This window comes from Tachypleus tridentatus, chromosome 1 (genome assembly GCF_004210375.1).
Source record: "Tachypleus tridentatus isolate NWPU-2018 chromosome 1, ASM421037v1, whole genome shotgun sequence".
Lineage (NCBI taxonomy): Eukaryota > Metazoa > Arthropoda > Merostomata > Xiphosura > Limulidae > Tachypleus > Tachypleus tridentatus.
Window position 1 is genome coordinate 133,722,849 of NC_134825.1, and position 16,373 is coordinate 133,739,221.

Below are 16,373 nucleotides of genomic sequence, written 5' to 3' on the forward strand. Positions count from 1 at the left end.
TTAGAAGCTTGTCCTTATCTCTACTCACTTTCTAGCGGAATTCCAGGAAATATTGCAGGAACACTTCTGTATATCGACATCTGGACATAGCACCTCGATTGAAAGAGTCTTAGGCCCAGCATGGCCAAGTGTGTTAAGGCGTTCGACTCGTAATCCGAGGGTCGCGGGTTCGAATCCTGGTCGCACAAAACACACTCGCCCTTTCAGCCGTGGGGGCGTTATAATGTGGCGGTCAATCCCACTATTCGTTGGTAAAAGAGTAGCCCAAGAGTTGGCGGTGGGTGGTGATGACTAGCTGCCTTCTCTCTTGTCTTACACTGCTAAATTAAAGACGGATAGCGCAGATAGCCCTCGAGTAGCTTTTCGCGAAATTCACAAAAAAGAAAGAATCTTTTAATGACTAGTTGTAATAAATTCACATTCCATTTCGCGTGTTCAAAACTTATAAATTTTTGCACAATGAGAGAATTGAATGTTCATTAATTCTTTGTTGAACAAGTAGTAGCGACAATGTAGACTTTTCAACATAAAGAACATACATATTTATAAACAATCACCAATCTCAGCATATTATGAATTTTATTTCATTAGGGAAAACACTTACAAAGTTTGAGTTGATTTATTAAAAACAAACTTTAAGAAATGTATAGAAAGGCTTAGAAGTTGAATTACGTTTATTTCTTAGTACCAGAGATACGTGATCCAAGTATGTTAATATCAAACCACTGTTTATTCTTAACCTTGGGAATAATGATACAATATTCTTTAATATAAATCATTGCCAAGCGTCTTCGGAATATTTGAACTGGTGAAGATGTTCATTTATTAAAACACTTGCCAGGTGTTAGAATCCAATCACAACTTCTTTGGATGTTATCCAGTTACAGAACGACGTATACCTCTGAAGTCCTCATAAAATAACCTTTTTTTCTCCTGCAGGTTTAGTAAACAAGTAGACTAAATGCCAGATACTGTCTTTATAAAGTGTCTTACCTCTTCTGCTGTTGAAATACAACTTATACATATACAGCGTAATCAGGATTCTAAGAAACTCAAATTAAACATTGTGTAAAATAACAAAGTATTTCATGTAAAAAAGGAAAAAAAAACATTTTAATATCAAACACTTTGTGTGAATCGATGTTGAATTCTACATTTGTAACTCAGCAATGAGCAAATTATTTTTTATTTGAAATATTTGGTTTCTTTGCTTCGTATATTTGTACAATTCTGAAAGAGTGATCTGTGCTGGCCTTCCATAAATTTGAACTGAGAGACTAGATGTTGGGCCACCGTTCAACATCACTCACCGCCAACTAATGAAATACTATGATAGAATTTGTTTCCATATTTAACCAAAAGACCGATCATAAATATATTATTATTATTATTCCATTACAATCAATAAAACGAAAAGCAAAAGTGAACGATTTTCGAAATATAACGTATGCACTTACAAAACCTACTACTATAGGCACTATATTTGAGAAGAATACAGCTATTAGTTTATATAAATTATAACTATAGAATGTATATATAGAGAGACGGTAGTACAAGACGTTTTTCCTCTTTACGTTAAGAATATTACCTATTTGTTTCTAGTAGTTTAATATATCATTGATACACGAACTCTCACTTAATCAAATATTACAGTTATATTTCTTTCAACCGATTTTTGTACCCCTTGATCACTTATGTTTGTTGGAGCTTTATTAAAGTTGCTTTTATTTCAATATTTTACTACCTCTGCTTATCCTTTATAATACGGAAGAGTTCGCTAACCTTCATATCTGTACACTCCGTGACGTTATGGGCCCAGGCTCTTCTTGCTCGACAAGTATTTTCTAATTACCTCTGTAGAAGTAACATTGAAAGACTTTTCGTTTCCTATCTGTTGTTGTCAGTTTATTTCATTCTTTATGAACACAGGTCACATTGTTTATTTTCCTGATGTCTTTATTATTCTGTCCATAGAAATTGGATATATTTTATTTATTACTTCATTTCAAATGGAAATATCTCTTCTCGTTCTCAGTGGTCATCACCCAGGATTCGTATCGTTTTACAAGTGTTCTGAATTTGATTTTGAATGTTATGCTGACATTTCTTCAAATACATGTTCACTGTAATAAGAAAAATTTAATTATAGATAGCGCATGCATGATGTACAGCTTTCAACTGTAAGAATTTTATATTACAGGTTTACTGTGGTAAGTAAAAGGCAGTTAAAAACACCATACATATAATATACAGCAGCCTATTATAAGGCGACTAATCACTTTTTTTTGTGCTCTTGTTCAGATCTATTAAAGAGGAGTGAAATTCCCTGAAAGTGATATTACTCGGTAGCATGTGGCAATCCGAATGGTTAAATTGAGATTCCTATTTAGTTTGTTTAACAGTTTGTTTACTGAATAATTTAACAGCATAAAGTAATAGCATTAATGGTAAATTTATGGGTTTTTGAGTTCGCTTTACTTCATCAAATAAAACCCTAAATAAAAATCTTATAGATATTGCATATACTTCACCATTATAAGAAACGTCAGTGTATTTCTTCGGTTTGCTGATCCAAACTGTGCTGCTGAGTCTTAATTGGTGAAACAACAATTCACAGCAGAGGGCGCGACTAATCAAAGAATGCATGAGGCCTGTATTCCACAGATTTTTCAATTTCACCTATGATGAAAAAGAAAGGAATTCTTTAATATGTACATACAATCAATGATGTGTGCTTTTCAAATATTTATATAAATAAACTATTGCGAGTAAATGCAGTTAAAATACTGTACATTTAATGATTAAAATGAGTTTAATTAGCTTTTGCAAATCATTCATTACAAATCTAAATAGGCCTCTTTTCTAGCAAATATAATTGGAAAAGTATGTTTTTAAAACTGGAAGGGTAAGAATGTGTATGGTGTAAGAAACCTTCCTCTGTATAACCTCGCTATGAGATGTTCCCAACATCCTATCAATGGTTGCCTTATTTTCAAAACAAAACCCAGAAGAAGAATAGTCAACTATTCGAAAGCACTCGAGATTTGGTCGCGTTTCGAAAATATTACAACTTCTGTTGGTGATCCTGTGTGCTAACTACTTAACCTTTATTTATATTTTCTACCCTGTGTACAATAAGTGAGGTGGACTAAATTATCAAACTTTTATGTTTAACATACAATGACTAGAGGTTTTCTGAATCGAATTATTGAAGGCAATACACGCTCTGTAAAGTTTATTTATTTAACAACGGAAGAATTATATATTCATGTCGACCCATAACTTTTGTGTTCCTTTTTTCTTTAAAATTTGTCCCTCTCTTGGTAACTGCATGAGAAGACAGCATGATTTCGTACACTAGCTATATAGGTGGATTAAAATACAAAGACAAAAAGTCCTAAGAAGTTTCTTGTATCGACATTATGAATGAGTTGTTAACTATATCAGACGCACTTTTGTATGTGCACATAAGCTGGACAATACAATGAGCGCAGAAAACGAAGTAAACAAAGACTGAATGTTGGGCACACTCCTTTATGAAAATGTTCTGGTTTGGTTTGTTTTGAATTTTGCGCATAGCTACACGAGTACTATCTGCGCTAGCCGTCCCTAATTTAGCAGTGTAAGACTAGAGGGAAAGCAGCTAATCATCACCACCCACCGATAACTCTTGGGCTACTCTTTTACCAAAGAATAGTGGGATTGACTATCACATATAACGTCCACACGGCTGAAATGGCGAGCACGTTTGGTGTGACGGGGATTCGAATCCGCAACCCTCAGATTATGAGTCGAATGCCTTAACCACCTGGTCATGCCAGGCCTTATGAAAACGTATAGAATAACTTTTATATCATCACGTCCATTCCTATCTTGTTTCTTCACTTTCTGGTACATCCATTGCTACACTTTTATTTTTAAATATTTTTTTCACTTGTTTTTGCACTTCTTTGTTACAAAGTGACATTTATATTGATATCCTGTATGTATATCATCAGTGTAGGTGAGTATCATAATATGGAATGTGCAAATAATGCTGTGCGTGTGTGTGTGTGCATTCTCTTCTTATATAGTGGATGTTCATGTGTGCTGTACATATTATGGAACACACTACATTGTACTATATCAGTTGGGTGATACAGTGTGACTTGCGTTGTGTAGATGTGCTAAAGGTTGATAAATTAATTACATACTTCACGTTAGCAATAGCACGTGACCTCTGTACTATTGTTCTAATTGATGACTTATAACTATAGTGAGCCTGTTTGATACGTTTAACAATGTCAATCAGTCAGTCAGATTTAAATATTTGTAGTTTTATAAATGTTTCTATTACTTTTCTCATTTTCTCAAGAGGTTCTATAACAATTAATTTTGCATTTAGTTTGTTTATCACTTAAGGATATCTCTCAAACACTGTTGAAGTCTTACTGTTTGTTTGTTAAAAGTGTATATGAAGTGTATATAAAGTTTCTATCGCATGTTTTGTACATTCGCCCCAATCTTACTGTAATTACTACCGTACTTACGATATCTATAAAATTTAAACTTCTTATAGTGTTATGGGGGCTTACTTGTTGGCTGTAATTTACACTAATAGTCTAAGTTACTGTTACATATCTATTCTAAACAACGTTTGTGTTGTATAAGAATCAATTCAGCACTAAATCATTCTTAGCTTTCTTCGGTGAAGATAAAATACAACTTATTTAAAGTATTTTGTCCTAAGGATGAAACAAAACTGTAGCCTCCTGCTAAAATAAAGATGATTGTTGTTTTTTATTAACACAAAACTACACAAAGAGTTATCTGTGCTCTGCTCACCACGAGAAGAGAAATCCGATATCTTGTAGTATATGTCGACAGACATACCACTGTGCCACTAGGAGGCATGAAGAATAAGGGTTTGTTTGTTTTGAATTTCGCGCAAAGCCGTCCCTAATTTAACAATGTAAGACTAGAGGGAAGGTAGCTACTCATCACCACCCGCCGCCAATTCTTGGCTTACTCTTTTACCAACAAATAGTGGTATTAACCGTCACTTATAACGCCCCCACGGCTGAAAGGGCGAGCATGTTTGGTGCAACGTGGATTTGAACTCACAACCCTCGGATTACGAGTCGAACGCCTTAACCACCTGACCATGCCAAGCCAAGGAAAAGGAAGAACAAACAAAACTACTACAGTATTTTTTTTGTTTACTTAAACGCTTGTTATGCATAACAAAGTAACGCAGCTTAAGCTTACCTAGCGTTAAAATGGCAAATATTTTGATTTATCCTGTATATTATGCACCACTAGAATAGATCTATAAAATCTCATTCACCGGTTTGCCTAATTTTGACTACAGTGCTACGTGAAGTTTTGCAGACAAATTCCAAATTTTCGGAACCACCAGACTTTGCACAACAAAATCAAAAATTAGTAAAATTATCTTTCTTCTCAGTGACATTAAATAATGTGAAAAAATTTTAGTGTGCACGCGTTTGCAATTTTGACTGTCATAATTTAAAACGTGCTTTAAATTGGCTTTCGAAACCATCTGTATTTTGCCTTTAATCACCGCTAAGAAAAACAACTTCTAAAAGTAATAAGCGCACCAAACGCATTAGTGAATTCTGAACTGAGTGCTAATGGCATAAAGCAATAAATTCAATTTGCGTAGACAGGTTCGTACATATTTTAGTGTAAATAAATATTAATTTTTAATGCATACCACATTGGAGGTAAATGAGAAAGAACTTTGATTAATAAAAATTAAAAATTTCTCGCCCCACCATCATTCGGTCATTCATTTCAACTTTTACTTATAAAATCCACTTCAAAAATCCCTTTATTGTTAGCAAGGGTGTTCTACAAGTCCCTGAGTAGCACAGTGTTATGTCTGCAGACTTATACCTCTAGAAACCAAGTTTTGATGCCCGTGGTGGGCAGATCACAGATAACTCTTTATATAGCTGTGTGCTTTATAACAAACAACAACAAGAGTCCAACAGAAATTGAACTAACAACAACTGAGAGAGAGAACAACTAACCTACTTTGCATATGAACTTTGTTACACGCATAAAACCTGCACGCCTCCCCCATTAAAGAAAAGGAATGAGACAATTCGACAAGGTAGTAGGAAGTACTTACAGTATATAAGAAGAACAGTGGATAGTAAGTATAAACATGATTTAAAAAACAGGTGTGTAGGTATGTCTAATAGTGTTAAAAAATAACTATATTAATTTAGCATATTTATTATCCTAACAGCGTGATGAGAAGCGAAATATATCTCCCAGCTCACATCAAAAGACATATTTTAACAGACTTTAATACCTTGCTGGGCTATTAAATTACATTAGTTATTTACTTTACTTCATAAGATGCTGGTCTTTTGTATATATAAAAAATTCATATTATATATATTATCGCTGTACTTTAAGATGGATCACCATTTATAATATCCTTTTACTTCCCCAGTGCCGGGTCCAAATGGAAGTGGTAAAACCCAGTTTGTTAGCAATATGCTACCAAATTAATATGATATTATTTATCCTACTTCAAAAACCATTTTATGGTAGTAAAACGAATTTCAACAGCTGTATGTTAACTTAATTCAAACCAATGGTAGTAAAACGAATTTCAACAGCTGTATGTTAACTTAATTCAAACCATTCATACCATCCAATGTTTACCTGAAACTTTTCATCATCAACCAAATACATTTATAACTAACGACATGATGTATGATAACAAAAATATAACAAAGTTTCCCAACCTTTTGCACATAGAAATCATAATTTAAATTTATCCATGTTTTATATTGTACAGAATATTTCTATTTCTAGGGAAGAATTGTGTAACAATAGTTTTAAATTCTCAATACATATTTTTTAAGAATGTAAGAGACAAGTCTCAGCTGAATGTTCTAGCGACACAAATGTTTCTGACATGCGTCAAATATTATGAAGAAGCCTACCAAGATGAAAGTTGGCATCCGTTTGGATATTTAATCACTAATGTGAATATCTGATGTTATTATAAAACTAGCATTCCAATGTTTATACAGTGGTTATACACATGTGTTTTTTCTTTAAACAACTGTTCAGAAGAAATATCTTTCAGATGTAGACTGCAGCTAATGTGATAGAACTATACAACTGTGCTTACCAAGGAGAGTGAGAAATTTGAACCGTTGAGAAATCTCTTCCAAATTCACTGCTATAATTTGGAATAAACTGGCTGCTTTAGAGCTAATCAACTTTACAACTCAACTCTACACTGTCCAGTTTGTAGTAATGAAATAACATATCAATGTTAAGTCTGAATTGATGTTAAATGATTTTATAAATGTATGTGTCAATAAAGTTTGGTTTGGTTTGTTTTTAAATTCGCGTAAAGCTACACGAGGGCTATCTGCGCTAGCCGTCCTCAACTTAGCAGTGTAAAACTAGAGGGAAGACAGCTAGTCATCACCGCTAGCTCTTGGACTACTCTTTTACCAACGAAAAGTGAGATTGACCGTCACATTATAACGCCCCCACAGCTGAAAAGGCGAGCATGTTTGATGCAACGGGGAACCGAACCATGTGTGTCAATAAAGAGAATTATACATTTTTTACACACTTTTTTTTTCTCTTGGCACCTAGCATTATCTAAAGCTACCTGAAAATAATTTAAAAATATGAATGCTGGAGAAACAATTATTTTAAGACTTACATTTGTGAATGTGCTTTGAATGTTTTAAATGATGAACATACAAAAGCAGAAACTTAGATCATACAAATCATTATTGAGAGAGTTGATTGATAGTAAACAGCTAAAGAAAAGAAACTTACTGATACGAAATGAAAGTTTTAAACATTACTCATAGCATCAATAATTTTGTTCTTTGGTGGTTTTGAAAGATGGGCTATTAATAGAGCTTTTGGTGTTTAACATGAACATGCAAAATGAATGATTCTCATTTATCAAATTAAAGTTTAGAAAAGAACCGTTCATAAAACTGTATACTATATAAATGAAGATGTGAAATCTGTCATAGATAACGATACTCATGATGTTAAATCAGCTGTAACAACCTCATCAAATCTTTCAGTTGCAGGCCATGAAACTTATTAAAATTAAAATAGAATCGCCGACTCGCGAAAGCTTGAATATCATTGACGGCGTACCTCTAAAACAAGAAAAGAAATCTGAAACTCTGTTAAACTTAATACTTTTAAGTGAAAATGTGACATGAAAAGATTGTGAAGTAATAGTTATTAATGGCAGGTCTGTCTTGAACAGTAACATAATCGACTTGATAAAAGATTTATTACTGAAACGAAGGAGTTTGAATCCTGCCATATAGAAATAATTTGCAAAACAAACGCCATATATGACATCGTACAAAACGTTGTTGGAAATATAGACAGATATATTTGTATACAAAGCAAGAATATAGTGCTGTTAAAAGGCCTAAACAAATTGTATTTTAATGGTATGGGTATTAAAATTGTAATGTGAAGATGATCTAAGAAGATCAAAAATTTGTTCTGTACATTATTTTAATTAATGTTTTAATACCTATGGCAGCTGTCTTTAGAATAGATTTTTTACTTCAAGTTAGAGCCATCATGTATCTTAACGGATTCGTTTTTAATAAATAAATGTTGAAGTGTATAATCACTTGTTTGTTGACTGTCATAAAATTTTTTTGTCAACTTCTGAATACTGTTAATGCTATCTGTTGTACAGGACGGATTACAACTCGGCTACAGACATTAAACCAAACAGAAAAAGTTAGTTCAAGTTTATCAGATGTAGCAAACAATATGGATAAAACTATACTATATTTATCATAATAATTCACATCTTGATAGTTACATTTGTGTACAGATTTTATATAAGCCAGTAATAACTTTAGGTAAAGCTTTCAGCCTAAAACTAAAATGTGGCGATATTTTACATATCACAGAACATTCCAGTACATCTCGATGTTAAATAATTTAGTTAGTGCTTAAATTAAGACGTATCACATCAGTATTAACATGGGACCAATAGATGTTAATCACGCAAATCAGACTGGGGCGTGGAAAACTATTTTCAAACCACACATGAAAGTAAAATCCTATTCGGATTAGTGAAACGAAACGTCAATTTAGAGAAAGCTATACGCCTATGTGGACACACAAAATACTTACAATTTAAAAGAGATTGGAGAAAAAACAGTGTAGAAACTACAAGACTATCTCGTAGAAGACAAAGATGGAACATTTTACGAATCTGAATTCCAATATCTTATAATCTTCATAAACGCTCTGTATGCTGTGAAAGAAATATTGTTGTTAACGTGGAAGTAATAAAAATAAACAGTATTTTGCTAACTGGAAAATATATCTAGATAAGTTTAACAGTTGGTTCCCTCCAGCTAATGTGAATCGACTGCCATCATAAAATGTTATTTACAATTCTATTACCCTTTGTTAAATATTGGTCAATTGCATGTGATGATATCCAGAGATGCTTTGACAAATTATATCATACATCTTCTGAGATCTATTAACCTCTTAGACACGGAAGTAGCCTCGGCTGAACTAAAGTATCCACATAGTTGACCTAATACACTTAATTGTACAGGATGGATTACTTCCTACTTGTGATGCTTTCAATAAAAATCATTTATATAAGACCGGCTCATTACAAATAGACTGAAGAAATAATTAAAATACTAAACTAATTAGAAGAGATAGCTAATGAAACCGAAACATATCCTGTAATTCATTCACCAGAAAAGTTTCAATGTGAAAGATAGTTTCTCTCTATCAGTTAATCCCATGTTGTTCAGAATAATCATATAATATCAGAACTAATTATAACTCCATGTGCTGTCAATATGTATGGAGGATTTAATTCTATATTTACTTTGTAGAGCCGAGTATTGTCGGTGATGTACATGTGCTAATGTTTCATATTATTAAAACTAAAGTTCAGGACGGAGACATGATCATCGAAACATTTAGGAAACCTCATTAAAGATCTGCATAAAAAAGATATTTTAGACAACTGAGATAGATACAAAGAATGATATTGATTGGTGTAAACCATCTGAACACAGATGAACCATCTTTATGATTTATTTCTACCATTTTCATGAGAGTATGTTAATATAATGACTCAGTGGTTTATGACAGATATTACAATCACCAGATGGGAAATAGTTTACCATATTTTGCTAGTAGTCAGTAGCAATGAGATCATTGTTTGGAAGGCGTCTTTATCCAGCATTACTCTTTGTGAGAAAGGGGTCATTATCTGTATGAAAATAAGCAGAAATAACCAGGTCAAAAATTATCATTAGACGTCACAGACGTTTTTTTTGTACTTTACCTAATAAAAAAATGAGACATGAAAGCCTAGTATTCAGAAATACTAAAACCAAGATACTGAGAACATCGATCCCTGATAATTTTGACAAGTAATTATGTCCCTTCTACCTCATGAATAATCCTGTAAGAGTGCAAATTCGAAGCACCTTTATTTTCTCTACCTTCTCCAAAAATTATGGTTTAAAAAAGTTAGTGAACAAAACATTATCTTCTGTCATCAATGAGTAACAGTGGACCCATCGAATTTACTATATCAGGAATGGGAGATGAATATGTAGATCCAGCACAACTGATGGCAAAGGTTATTAAAAATGAGGAAACAAACATAAAAACATGTACTCAAGACAGCTGGTATGGGTATTAAAACTTTTATTAAATTAAAGTAGAGAAGAACGTTTCGATCTTCTCAGATCATCTTCAGGTTAACAAAGAAAGAGTTTGTAACTGACTGTTGCTGGACACATGACTTAGGGACGAGATTGTAAGGGTCGTTGCAGTTAGGTGCTATATTATTAATTAGTATAGGTATAAATGTGTTTCTTTATGTTGATTTAATTTTGGTTTCAGTTGTTGCATAAGTAGGACTTCTTTGATTTTACGTTTGTTTATATTTGTTTCTCTACTTAGTATCTGTGTTTTCTGTGGTTATGTTGTGTTTATTCGATTTGCAGTGTTCAAAAACGAGTGAAGGTGGTTTTTTGTGTGTGTTCTTCGAAAGTGTTTTCCATTTTTCTGTTTGTTTCTCCAATATAGAAGTCGTGGCAGTTGTTGTATTGTATTTTATAAATAATATTGGTGTTATGTATGTCAGTGTAGTTTTTACATAGTATGAACTTTACTTTTGTACCTGGTTTTTGAATAAGTTTGGTATTTACTGTAATGTTGTGTTTTGTTATAAGTTTTCTTCCAAATGTTGGTTATTTTCTCGCTGATGTCGGGAACATATGGTATACAGCAGTATAAGGTTTTGTAGTTTGTTGTATCTTGGAATTTACTGTTGTTTATTTGTTGTTTAGTGTGTTTTGATATAGGTGTGTGTGTGTTTAATTTTCTCAACGTTTTTTGGATGAAATTTGTTGATTAGATGAAGTGTTGTTTTATTTTGTTGATTTCATTGTTAATTATATCAGGTGAACATAGTTTTGTGGCTGTGGTTACTTGGTTTCTTAATATGTTGAGTTTTTGTTTTGTTTCATGTGCTGAGTCCCAAAAAATATATAATCCAGTATGGGTGATATTTCTGTGAATTTCTGTTTTGAAGTGTGTGTCGGTTCTTCTGATCTTGAGGTTGAGAAATACTATTTGGTTAGTTTCTCCCTGTTCACAGGTGAACTTAATGTTGGGCTGTATGGAGTTAACATGGTTGATAAAACTAAGTGTGTGGTCTGTAGATGTGAATCCAGCAATTGTATCATCAACATATCTGTACCAGTATAGTGGTGAGTGTAAGGCTAAATTGATCTCTTGAGATTCTATTTGTGTCATGAAAATGTTGGCTAGAACTGGTGACTTGAGATTGCTTATACTTAAGCCATTTATTTGTAGGTAGTTTTCAACATAAAGTTAGTTTTGGTGGAAGTGAATTCTATAAATGTTGCTAATTGGTTGCTGGAAATGTGTACATAAAGTTCTAAAGCTACATTGCAGGCTTCAGTAGTTGGGACATATGTGAAGAGGGAGATTACATTAAAACTGGCCATTAAGACCTTAAGCTTTAGTTGTTTAATTATATATTTAAAATTAAAAACAGTCTTTGTAAGAGGACCCGGCTGAAGTTACATATTTAGAAAATGCTCACGCTATGTATTTACGTAGGTTGTAGTTAAATTATTCATAGGTCGACATTATGGGTCGTAATGGACAATCGGGTTTGTGAGGTTTTAGGGTGCCGGATAGTTGTGGTGTGCGTGAGTCGGTTCTCCATAGGTAAGAATAAAAGTTTTCTGAGATTGCGTTGTTGGTTTTTCATTTATAGTTGTACTTTGTTTAATTGATATTCAAGTGTTTTTGAACGCTGCAAATCAAATAAATACAACATGACCATAGAAAACACTTAGATACTAAGTAGGGAGACACATATGAACAAACGCAAAATCAAAGAAGCCTTACATGTACAACAACTAAAATCGAAATTAAACCAACGTTAAGAAACACCGTTATACCTGTACAATTAATAATATAGCATCTAACTGCAACGCCACCTACACTTCTGCACACGTTTACATTCTCGTCCCTGAAACGTGTGCCCGACAACGGACAGTTGCAAACCCTCCAGTTGTTAACCTGAAGATGATCTAAAAAGGTTGAAACATTGCTGTATACTTTGTTTTAATAAAAGTTTTAATACCAGTACCAGCCGCCTTGAGATACATTTTTACTTCAAGTTGGTTTCTCGTCATTACGAAACATAAAAACGGATGAAGATAAGTCTGCTCTTATCAACCTATTTCTTAATTCTCTATTTTTTCAAGTCGACATACACTTGAATGGGAAATATATTTTTTCATTTCACAATCTCTATGTCTGTAAAGCTTACATTGAAACACTACTGAACTATAATGGAGAAGCCGAGAAAAGTCATCTGCTTATGTCTATGCGGGTAAAGGACACAGCTTGTAGTTTCGATAATCTCGACTTAATGATGGAGATAGCAATAGAATCAAAGACTACTACTAAACGTGATTCGCCTTTTACATTTAGACATATTTTTTCTGCAAAATAAGTTATTGCTGAATGGTATTACTTTCAAACTTTGTCTTGTACGAACTAGATATGAATTTTTCATTATATCGAGTAATGAATCTAATTTCGAAGATGTTCCACAACACGTTTTTATCTGTATTTGGAAGGTAAAAATCAGTACATGTCACATGCAAAAGCTTTTCAGAAAGGAACTGCTAGACATCTACAAGGCCCGGTATGGCCAGGTGAATTAAGGCTTTCGACTCGTAATCTGAGGGTCGTGGGTTCGAATCCCCGTCGCACCAAACATCCTCGCCCTTACAGCCGTGGGGACGTTATAATGGGACGGTTAATCCCACTATTCATAGCCCAAGAGTGGGTGGTGATGACTAGCTGTCTTCCCTCTAGTCTTACACTGCTAAATTAGGGACGGCTAGCGCAGATAGCCCTTGAGTAGCTTTCCGCGAAATTCAAAACAAAGAAACAAACATATATCTACAAAGTGCAAATATTTTAAATTCCTAAGGAAAATCCACAAGCACCTATCAACAATGCATTATTAGGTCAAATACCTATACGCCCTAACATTTTGATAATACTTTAACGAATCTTGAAATAAAAACACATGAAAAGCCAAACACTACAGTAATAGTTCATGGCAATAAATGTGGATGGAATACAAATTTCTCCACAAAATTTAAACCCAGGTTTATTTCTGATTGGTATGCACAAAGCTTTGAAGTATTACTTAGTGAGTGGGAATACAATTTCAAGATCAAAGAATTGATATAGGATATGAAAAATGTTGGAAAGGATACGCATTCGGTGTATTTGATCTTACACCCGACATATAGACTGGTGATTACAATTTTAACATGGTAAAACAGGGAAATCTATGAATAGATTTGTTAAAACTTTATGTTACAAATTTTGTCGTTAATGCAAAATTTCAGTCTACTTCAAATATTTTAGAAATTGACCTGAAACTACATCACTGACAGCTGTGGAACAATAAACATTGTACAGGTTCATTATATGCTCCGACAAGATTTTTGCACGAGAAAAAAAGCTTGTAGATGTGTTGGCTACCAATTAGCTACCCAACTATACAGAAATACAACTTTGTATCGTCAACGCCGAGCCAAGTCATAAATCTGAAAGTCAGTTGGTCTGTGTCTACTTTGGTCAAAATGGAAAAGGAACATATATATTTTTATCTACTTGGCGTGCTCCATCATCTCACAGCATGTAAATATTTGTTAATAAAAGCTGTTAAATGTGGATAATATTGTGTATATTATGCATATTACAAATGTAGACGCATATTCAAACAAAACGTATTGTCCAAATTTGGTTCTAATAAAAATATAAATGATTTATTTGTTCATAATTTTGTTACAGAGTAATTTAATGTCAAAACACATTTTCATGATGTACCTTTATCTCTATATCAAAATACTTATTGGACAAAGAATAATAAATGTTTTTAAAACTGAAGATTTTGTCATATGATGAAACAAGATAAACCTCATGAAATTTTTTGTTTTATCATAATGATATATCATGCACTTACTTGGTCTTGTATATTTTCACGTCTCCTAGACTTGATGTTGAAATCCTATTATACCACTAGCAAGATAACAATAAACCTCTGAATTTGATGACATAATTTTATTATACAACCTAGCAACATGCGCATGGCAGCTCGTCCCATGGTGATGATGACGTGGAAATGACGTACATATTAGGTCAACCGTTTCTGTACGTTACATGAGCTTGTCGAAACTGGGCCAAGGTCATATTTATTTAATTCTGGCTCTAAAATGTTATCTCCTGCGATAAAAAAATTGCATCTCTTAAGATTAATAAACAGATGCAGATGCAACAGCACAAACGGCTGCATTGCTTGTGTGTTTTTTTTAATTTCGCGCAAAGCTACATGAGGACTAACTACGCCGGCCGTCCCTAATTTAGCAGTGTAAGACCAGATGGGAGACAGCTTGTCGTCACCATCCATCGCCAACTCATGGACTACTCTTTTACTAATGTATAATGAGATTGGCCTTCACATTATAACTCCCCCACGGCTGAAAGGGTAAGCATGTTTAGTGCGACGGGGATTCGAATCCGCGACCCTCAGATTACAAATCGAATGCCTTAACCACCTGGCCATGCTAGGCCAGCTGCAAGAAGAGACGTTTTGTTCTCTTTACAATAAGTAGACAAAAATATAAACAAAACTGATAAAAAATTTAAAAGCCCAAAATATGCTGCCTTCGTAAGATATGAGTTGTCCAGAAAACAGAAAATGTAGAGAGAATTGTTTGTTTTGAATTTTGCGCTACAAGAGAGCTATCTGCGCTAGCCGTCCCTAATTTAGCAGTGTAAGACTGGAGGGAAGGCAGCTAGTAATCACCACTCATCGTCAACTCTTGGGCTACTCTTTTACCAACGAATAATGGGATTGACCGTCGCATTATGACACTTACACGTCTGAAAGGGCAAATATGTTTTGTGTACAGGGTTTCGAACACGCGACCCTCAAATTACGAGTCGAGCGCTTTAATCACCTGGCCATGCCGGGCCTGAATTTTCTTGTTAAACTCTAATAGGGTAAATTAAGACATTCACTTCTCTGAGTATAGTCTTTCCTGGTCCGGTAACATATATATTTACTCTATTAGGTTAACAAGTACCTCAGGGTTACATACCATAATCCAACAAGCATCCAGACATATAAGTCATCTCCGTTAGTACGGCTGGCCTAGCCTGGCCAGGTGGTTAAGACGCTCTACTCGTAATCCGAAGGTCGCGGGTTCGAATCCCCGTCGTACCAAACATGCTTTCAGTCGTGGGGGAGTTATAATATGACGGTTAATCCCACTATACATTAGTAAAATAGTTGGCGATGGGCGGTGATGATTAATTGCGTTCCCTCTAGCCCTGCTAAATTAGGGCCGGCTAGTAAAAATAGTACTCGTGTAGTTTTGCGCTAAAACAAACAATCCTTTGTATAAAAACTATAGTACAAGTAAGAAATATATTTAAATTTTTCCAGAGGTGAGCATATATAGCGATATAAGTCCAGAGACGTATCATTGTACCGTTGTGGCCCAGTGATGTGATTTTTTGTATCTGTCATGCAACATTCTAAAACTTACGAGTCTTCGACCATCATTTGTATAAAAAAGATAACAGCATTTATTACAAAGTATTTCATATGTTTTATCTTATCAAATTGTAAAATAATTAAGGTAATTATACAGGACCAAACTATTAGTAAAATACCTTTTTATTACAAAGCGCACAACACGGTATCTGCAGTGATTCCGCAG

General features: G+C 33.9%; 1 long non-coding RNA gene across 1 annotated transcript; it reads right to left on the reverse strand.

The window, feature by feature from the left end:
- Window positions 1-595: 595 nt before the first annotated feature.
- Window positions 596-14,698, reverse strand: LOC143255385 (uncharacterized). The gene is made up of 3 exons (XR_013030594.1): window positions 14,612-14,698; window positions 2,532-2,679; window positions 596-2,123 (listed from the first exon to the last, which is right to left on the reverse strand). It is a non-coding gene; the product is annotated as an uncharacterized LOC143255385 (long non-coding RNA).
- Window positions 14,699-16,373: the final 1,675 nt, after the last annotated feature.